This window comes from Canis lupus, chromosome 4 (assembly GCF_003254725.2).
Source record: "Canis lupus dingo isolate Sandy chromosome 4, ASM325472v2, whole genome shotgun sequence".
Lineage (NCBI taxonomy): Eukaryota > Metazoa > Chordata > Mammalia > Carnivora > Canidae > Canis > Canis lupus.
This window is the reverse complement of record NC_064246.1, coordinates 52794941-52804711: the sequence shown is the minus strand read 5'-3', so window position 1 is coordinate 52804711 and position 9771 is coordinate 52794941.

Below are 9771 nucleotides of genomic sequence, written 5' to 3'. Positions count from 1 at the left end.
CCCTTTCAATTATTATCTGAAATATTTTTACAAAGAGAAATGTCTCCTCATCTATTGTCATAAATTTCTAACCCAATTACCTTGTGGTCAGAGATTATGGTCTTTGATTCCTGTTTTTGAAATTTGTTGGAGGCTTTTTAAATCACCTAATATAGAAATTTTTCTTCCAGTTGTTTTTCATATAGGTGAAATTTCACTTCAATTATGTCTGTAACAGAAAAGATTTGGAAAGATTCTAAGCTAAGCCAAAGGAATAAATGGCTAAGTGAGGAGTTTGGGCATCTGAAACATCTTGGATATTTGAGGTCCTGACATTATTTGAGATCTTGTTAGCGGCAAAATATATAAAGGAGCCACCTATAGCGCTACCCACAGCCCTTAGCATTGTGCCCAACATGCAATACACGTTTAATGCATTTTTTTTAAGGTGCTGGGTAAACTTCAGGATAAGGCCTTTGAGTTTTGTTGTTTGCGGAGTGGGAGAAACAAATCAACAGATAAGTTGGGAGGGTGATAAATGATATGAAGGGAATAAACAGGGTGACATGTTAGTGCTACTAGATGGGGTGTTACTTTAGGTGGGTACTAACATTTCATAAAAGACTCCTGGACAGGCAGGAAGCTCAGTAAGGGAAAGTCTAGGAAAAGGACCTTCCAAGCAGAGGGTACCCTAAGTGCAAAGGCTTGGTATGATCAAGTTGCAGAAAGGCCATCCATGTAGTGTACAGGCTGAAGGGTGGTGGAAGGTGAGTCTAGGGAGGCAGATGGGGGCAGAAAAAAGAATACAGCTTTTCTGGTTGGTTCTACATTGGTAATTTGGTATCTCACCTCGTGGATTCTGAGTCCCTGGTATCTGTGTTTCTTCAGCAGAACATAGGCAGTTGCAAAGTAATGGTGTTCTAAAAATCGCTTCCCTAACCCTGTCTCTCCCTCCTTTGAAGTCTGAACCTGAACCTTAGGAGGGCAGTTCTGAAGGAAACACCGTCGCTTTGCCACAGTCTGGGTTTTCTTTTTGGCAGCTGCAGCCTGCGTGCGCCCAGGGACCGCTGGCGTGAGTCGCTGATTTGAGCCGGTTGAAGAGTCAGCCCCAGGATGATTCCGGCTTTGCGCTCTGCCCTGACCTCTGGTGGACTCGGCCTGTTAAGACATAGATCAGGCTAGAAACGGGAAGCCTTTGCTTCCTATCCCCACCTGCCGGTATTTGGCTTGGAGTGTGCACTGCGCTGTAGTGTGAAGGCCTCCAGGACCTGCAGAGAGAGGCACAATTTCAGACACTGCCATGGGGTGGCTGAATGGCTTCTGACCATCCAACACGTCTTATTTTGGTACCAGAACCATTCTTTACAGTTTGGATGGCTTCAATCCTGCCTGTACCCTGAGCACATGGGTGAGGGTAAGGATCCAGCCTGACCAATGGGAGCACTCCATTCCTTTGGCCTCGGGGATTGGTTCAGGAAGACTACATGACCCAAAGTGGGCAGATCAGGTCTTCTCTAGATGCTGGTACAGACACCTTGGGCGAGAGGGCTCCTTCTGGATCTAGAATATTATAGGTCCTGTATATCTGGATTGCCAGTAGCCATGTCATTGGCCACACGGAAGAGAGGCTGCCTGAGAATTAAATCAACATTGAGGAGGAAGGCGAGGTCTGGAAATTCAAAGGGAGGTATCATTTCAGTTCCTGCTTCTGGTGTGCCTAGAGTGAGCCAATAAATTCCTTTCTATTCTTAAGCTAGTTTCAGTTGGGTTTCTGGCACTTGCAGCTGGAAATCTCCTCATTAACACAATCAGTATTACCCATTGTTAAAATCAAAATAGTAGTAGATAATCAAAGGTAAGTTTGAAGTAAATACCATGTGACATTTTATGATCCTCAGGACATTTGTAATTATATATGGTGTAGTCATTAGTATGACTCTTTTTTTTTTTTTTTAGTATGACTCTTTTAAAATGTTGATCTTTCACTCTATGAGCAGGATCATATTTATTTTGCTCATTGCTCTAGCACATGGGTTGATAGTAAGCTCTCAATAAATATTTGTGGAATGAATAAATAGTTATGTGGCAATCCTTACTGGTGTGAGAATCTAATTGCCATTATCTAATACTACTGGGGTTATCTAGGGGAATGCCCTGTTCTTCAGCAAGTTATGCCGACAAGAAGTGTTGCAGAGCCAAGTGGGATGATGCCTGCAACTTAACTGGTTCAGCAAAAAGTAAATACATACATAAATAAATAAATAAAAAGAAAAATATATCTGTGTTAGAGAAGAGAAAGCAAGCATGGCAAAATGCTAACCATTACTGAAATTAAGTGGTGGCTACAGAAGTGTTCATTCTATTCTTTCAATTTTTGTATGCTTAAAAATGATTAAAATTTAAGTTCAGAAAAGAAAAGAGACTGCCGTTATTTGGATGGAGACTCATGTTTGCCCTGCCTTTAGCATCCTTCCAATCTCCAAATTAGAGGACAAATACACCAGAGAAAGACCATTTGCATTACAAAAGAATTTTTCACTTTTTTTTGCGGGGGGGACCCTCGAGTCTTTAAATAATAGCAATTAAAATGGTCCAATGAAGGCACAGATTTCAGCTGTAGGGGAAACTGGAATTAGCCTTATAGAGCACATCTTCTCCTCCTTCTCTTTGTTCCTCCTTCCTTCCCCCACCTTCTCTTTCCTTTCTTCCTCCTCCTCCTCCTCCTCTTCTTCTTCTTCTTCTTCTTCTTCTTCTTCTTCTTCTTCTTCTTCTTCTTCTTCTTCTTTCTTCTTCTTCTTCTTCTTTTCTTCTTCTTCTTCTTCTTCTTCTTCTTCTTCTTCTTCTTCTAATAGAAAATATTTTTTTTCCTTCAGATTCTAAGGTCACTGTAAAAGAAAAGTTCAGACACTAAAGAAAAGTATAAAGGAGACAGTAACCCATCACAGGATTAAGGTATTGTGGTTTCTCTATTGCATGACCTAGTGTAAAAATTTAGCTACAAATATTAATTTTATTTATGAGGCAGGAAAATATTATTATTATTCAGCATTATTTTTCACAGTGGCGGCGTCATCACCACCATCATCACCATCATTGTCATCGTTACCATCATTGGAGGCACTGTGCTAGGTGCTTTACCTGCTCTAATTCTCACAACGTCTCTATGAATAAGAGGGAAGCGTGGCTGTGAGAGGTTAACTTGCCAAAGGCTGAGTGGAACTTTAAACCTGGCTGGTTAACTCCAGAGCCTGTACTCTTAATCACACTTTTATCCAGTTTTCTAACTTTGTGTTTTAGGTATTTCTCAGTCTTAACATTTATAAACAATGCTGCCAGGAGTATCTCAGGATAAACATTTTTATGAGTCCCTCAAAAATCTCAGCCCTTAGGATACCTGGACTGTATTTCTTCCTGAAATATTTATGAGGCAGATATTCTTACTAAGTAAACAGGAAAATATACTCAGCAGTGAATCTTCCCATGAAGTCATGCCACTAAGAGTTGGAAGGGAGTCTTCTGATCTCTTCTGGGCAAGAATCTTCTCTAATAATGACTTAGTAACAGAAGTGGTTACAGGAGTAATAACACCCCCAAACACCTTGCTATGTGTCACACACTGAGCCATGCCTTTTTCCTTTTGATTTTCTTGATCTTTAAAATAGTCCTGTGAGGTAGGTGTTATCCCACCGTGTTCAGATGAGAGCAAATATCCTGTGGCATCCCTGAAGAATGGACACAGATTTTGCTTATACATGTCTATGAATGCGGAAGCTCTGTTTTGCAAAGCCAACTTGGCCACTTGTGGATTGCCCTAATTACTTGCTTACTATTTTAAATAAGAATTCACTTAAAATCACTGCAGAATTCACACAGAATCCACTAAATCTCTTTTCATACAATGGAACTCACATGTTAAAAAAAAAATAACAAAGCAGATAGCTGCCATTGTTGAGCACTTGTAAGGGGCCAGCATTTGTTCTTAGTGCAGGTCTCACAAGTATAACCTCATTTATGCACCACGACCTTGTGAGAAGGGGGGTGTATTATTTTCTCCATTTTATATATGAGGTGGTTGAGGTCTGTAGCTACTCAGTACCAAGGTCAAGACAGTCCTCTCTTACCTGCATGTGTTTATCTGTGGCTTTAGAACCTGAACTCCCTAGAAAGATGCCCGAGGGCAGGAGAGGGAAGCTGGTCAGTGGGGTCACCATAGAAAATGTCAACTTAGAAAGACAGAAAGCTAGCTGACCAAACTCCTTTCCAAAACTTCTCAGTTTTCAGAGTTTCATACAGTATATATGTGGGTTGGAACAGGGAAAATTTAGATTTTATTTATTTATTCATGAGAGACACGGAGAAATAGAGAGAGGCAGAAACACAGGCAGAGGGAGAAGCAGGCTCCATGAAGGGTGCCCATGTGGGACTCAATCCTGGGACTCTAGGATCACACCCTGAGACAAAGGCAGAAGCTTTAACCACTAAGCCACCCATGCGTCCCGGAATAAGGAAAATTTAGATGAAGGTCTAGCAAGCATGAAGTATCCTATCAACAAACATATCTATTTATGTCAATTGATGTATTGGGGCTTCTATTAAATCCTGATGGTAGACACTTTGCCATGAGCAGATTTATTTTAGAATTATTTCGCATACTCTTCTGTTGTAGGTTGAATTCTGTGTCCCTCAAAGATGTTGAAGTCCTAGCTTCCAGTATCTATGAGTGTGACCTTGCTTGGAAATAGGATCTGTGGATGTAGTCAAGTTAAAATGAAGTGTTAGGGTGGGCCCTAATCCAATATGACTGGTGCCCTTATAAGAAAAGGAAAGTGCCATGTGAAGACCCAGACCACAGGGAGAATGCCACATGGCAACAGAGGCAGATATTTGAGGGGAGCAGCTCCATGACAAGGTGCACCAAGGATTGAAGCCACTACCAGAAGCTAGGAAGACAAAGAAGGATTCTATTCAGAGTCTCAGAGAGAGCTGAGAGCTGAGAGTCGCAGGTCCTGCTGACAGCTTGACTTCAGATATTTAGCACCCAGGACTGTGGAGAAATAAATTTCTTTTGTTTTAAGCCCTCTAGTTTGTGATACTTTGTTACGGAATCCCTAAGAATCTAATACAAGCTCCCATTCATTGATAAATTATCCTGAAGATTAGAAGCCCAGTTGCATAGATGCTTTCCTTTTTTGTTCCTTCCTTCTGAGGTTTTCAAACATCAGTATGTATAAACAAAAATATATAAATGTATTCTACAGGTTTAGAGTATTTTTGTGGATAATTTTGATTGTCTGATATTTTATTTGATCATTTAGAGTATAACCCCTAAGCTTCTTTGTATTGTGTTTCTCTTTGCCTTCTCTTGCCTCGGCAAAATTCTTCCCATTTTTCTTGGAATATTTTCCTAGCTCCCTCACTAACCTAATATGTTCTCCTTTGAATATATTGCAGTGGGTCAGTCGCTCTTAAAATGTGGTTCTCAGTATAAGGATTACAGTGGGATTGTTACCGTCTTTTCCTTGGAAATGGACACTGTACTTCTACCGATGAAATCTAACTTTGCTTTTTTTCTTTTTTTTTTAAGCAGCCACACATTTAATTGAAACCCTATGTCTTTTTAAAAAAATATATAGCTCTTAAACCAGATTTAACAGATAACCATTTTATATCTTTTTAAAAACACCAAAATATAGATGTTTTAAGACACTTAGATATACAGTATCACATTGCTCTCATTAAATTTTATTTTATGCAACTAGTAGATAAATAAGTCCTGGAGACCTAATACACAAAACAGTGATTATAGACAATAAAACTTTGTTGTAAAATTAAGCTTGCCAAGAGAGAAGATCTTAATTTTTCCCAACACTAGAAGAAATGGAAATCATGTAATGTAATAGAGGAATTAGCTAATATTATAGTGATAATCATAGCAAAATAAATGTTTCAAATCTATATGTTGTACACTTTAAACTAAGGAAATGTATGTCAAGTATATCTCAAGAACAAAAATCAAAAAATTTTTTCAATTTTGTTTTCTCTTAATGTCTCTCTTTTTCTCTTCTAGCTTATTGAAATAGTCTTGGTCCCATGAGAGCAACCTCCCTGTAGTGTCATCTCCAGATTTATTTATTTATTTATTTATTTATTTATTTATTTACTTACTTACTTATTTATTTTTAAAGATTTTATTTATTTATTTATGAGAGACACACACAGAGAGAAGCAGAGACATAAGCAGGCTCTGCTGCGCAGCCCAGGTGGCTTAGCGGTTTAGCGCCGCCTTCAGCCCAGGGCCTGATCCTGGAGTCCCTGGATCGAGTCCTACGTTGGGTTCCCTGCACGGAGCCTGCTTCTTCCTCTGCCTGTGTCTCTGCCTCTCTCTGTGCGTCTCTCATGAATACATAAGTAAAATCTTAAAAAAAAAAAAAATCAGGCTCCGCACAGGGAGCCCGATGTGGGACTCGATCCCAGGACCCCAGGATGATGTCCTGAGCCACAGGCAGACGCTCAACCACTGAGCCACCCAGGCATCCCCATCTACAGATTTAATAAATAAATCTTCTTTTAAGAATATTAACTTACCTTGACTTTCTTCCTGTAGGTTTGTGCCATATTTTGTCATTCAGATTTGGCTGGATGCTCCCTCTTCTATTTGTGTGGCTCTTGTGAGGGTTTTGTATGTTGTTAAATACATTGCTTTCTTCAGATACTGATTTCTCTTTCTACCTCTTGAGGAGATGTGAATTTTTTTAGTCAGAATGCTATTAGGACAGGACTTAATGCCTTTAGATTGTAACAATCCTTTAAGAGTAACAATGTAATAATGCAAAATATTATCACTATACAAAATAATAATAATATTTTGTTGACAGGTTAAAAATAACTTATTAGTTAGATAATAAAACCCACTAATAATTATTGGGTTTCTTTTTATGTACTATGCATGGTTATATAAGAAAAATGTTTTATTGTGTTGAAAGTCACATTTCATAAAATTAACCATTTTAAAATGAACAGTTCAGTGGTATTAAGTATATTACTCATGTTGTACAACCACCTTTTTGGTTCCAAAACGTTTTCATCACTTCAAACTAAAACCCTTTACTCATTAAGCATATTTTTCCATGCTCCCCTCCCCCAGCTCCTGGCAACTGCCATCCTGCATTCTGTGTTTCTGTGGTTTTATTTATTTTGGATATTTCATAGAAATGAAACCTATGTGTGGATTTTTGTGTCTGGCTTTCTTTGATTAGGATGGTTTAGAGGTTCATCCCAAGTAGTAGCATATATCAATCCTTCATTCCTTTTTATGGATGAATAATACTCTATTGTGTTTGTCCATTCATCTGTTGATGATGATTTGTGATGTTTTCCTCTTCGGGCTATTGTGAATAGTGCTGCTATGGACATGCATGCATATGTACTTGTTTTAACAGTATCTTATAAACTATACCTTACAAGGATTTGAAAAATGTGATCACTATTTTTTAAGAAAACCTTGGTTTGGGTGACTATAGTTCATAAGTGGAATGGAATCTCCACAGACGTCTCTTGCATTTTGGGGAGAATTTGCTTTCCCTCCCCTGGGTTATGTTTCCATTTCTGGGATGTTTTCCAAGATGAGTGAGTAAATCACCATTGTCATCATCCTCCTGATATTGGTGATAGTGGCCATCTTCTGAGAGTACTTATATGATTAATACAGTTATTATCCGCACTTTACAAATGGAGAGACTGAAGTTTATGAAATGCAAGCACTTTTTCCAAGTTATACACTAGTAATAGATCGGGCACTAAGACCCAGGTCTTTGTGATTCTAAAACTGTAGGTATGTGATGATTCTGTGCCTGAGTTTCCTGTCTTTAATGAAAGTGACTTAAAAAAATTGCAGTGGCTACCTGCTGACCATCAATGATAATAAACCATTAATCAGTGAGTCCTAAAATCAATTTAGTGGGTCGCAGACCTCATTAAAAACTGAAATGGAATGGAATAGGATGGAAGATATCATGTAGTAAGGGTATATTATTCTATGAAACTTTCATTTCAGCTACATGTATGTGGCATGTCTGCACTGGGTCATGATGTAAAATGTATTTCTTATTGCGGGTTGAAGTAAAAAATGTTTTAAAAATGCTGCACTAAGCTACTCATAGGTTCATTTTTTCCCTCTTGCATTTGAACTTTTGTGTGCCTAAATGGTTCTTGTTAGTTTCTGCATTCTTAAATATGGAAGAGCTCCTCTCATCCTCCAAGTTCACAAATTGCAAATTCCCTGAGGTACATTTTTTGCTTCCTCACAGTCATCCCTGACTTGGCCTGCATGCCTTTTACAAGATTTGGTTGGTGAGTGCCGAGTTTGGTGCTACATGCCTTTAAAGTTCTGTTCACAGTCCCTCAAGTACAGAGTTCCTTTTGATTATTAAATGACATAAATGTGCACATTTAATAAGCACTTTATTAGGTGATAGCCCACATCCATCCCATTCAACACAAATAACAATTGTGCTCATTTGTCACTTGCTGGTACCCACATCAAATGGGTGAGATGCAGAGGAAAACATCTTCCCTGGTGTTTGTCACGCAGTGAGAGTGCCATGTGGAGCACTGGTCCCCAGACAGCCTCCAGAAAGGAGCCCTGTGGATATGCAAATGATAATTTCACATGGTAAATGTTGGGTTTTCTTCACGTTAGTAGCTATCCACAGCAGTTCTCCAGGGACCCTTTCAAAAGCCAGTTTGAAAACGTGTTCCTTCAAATACAGATTTTTATTAATAATGAGAACATATTAAAAATTCCAACTTGTTGGTGGGAAAGTCCAGAAGGGGTCTTTTAATAAACTGGAGTGAATTATAACTTAAATCTACAAAATAGAATTAGGGTTTAAAAGATTTTATTTATGTGTTATAAATGCAAGAATTCAGTTTCTTATTGAAACGTTAAAAGAAAGTCATGTTGGAAGTTCAAGGGATTCTTGATTGGGTGTCGATGGTGGAGACTGATCATTTAGTAAATGTTGTTGAAACACCCATTGTGTGTAAAATACTGTGTCTTGTGTTGAGACAAATGAAAAATGTGTGTTATAGCAAACTACTTCAGGAAGCTATCCAACAGAAAAATTCCTGTATAGGAGTTCACAGGATACATTTAAAGAAAGTTCATCAAGATCTTGTATGCCATCAGTGGTAGGAAATTAGAACCCTCATGTCTGTTAAAAAATGAATAGTTAGGGGATCCCTGGGTGACTCAGTGGTTCAGTGCCTGTCCTTTGGCCTGGGTGTGATCCTGGAGTCCCGGATCGAGTCCTGCATCGGGCTCCCGGCATGGAGCCTGCTTCTCCCTCTGCCTGTGTCTCTGCCTCTCTCTCTCTCTCTCTCTCTCTCTCTGTCTATCATGAATAAACAAATAAAATCTTAATAAAAACCTCGAATAGTTAAGTAGATTTTGGTAAAAGCATAGAAGGTGATACAGAAAACCATTGGAAAGAAGAACTTTAAGATGACCAGGAGAAAAACACACTTTAATGTGAACAAAGCATGCTTCTGAAGCATCTGTCTCATTTACTGTCTTATTTCAAGCATCTGGAATAGTTCTTGGCATTTGTGTTTGGTAGGACTATGGTAACATTTTAATAAAAATAAATATGGGTGTATCCACATACATAGATATACATCAAACTGTGAAGAGTGGTTAGCTCTGAGGAGTGTGCTTAGGGATGGGGAAAGAGGGGCTTTGGGTGGGCAGAGATAATATCATGCATTGGTCCCAGGGCCTGCTAATTGCATCCA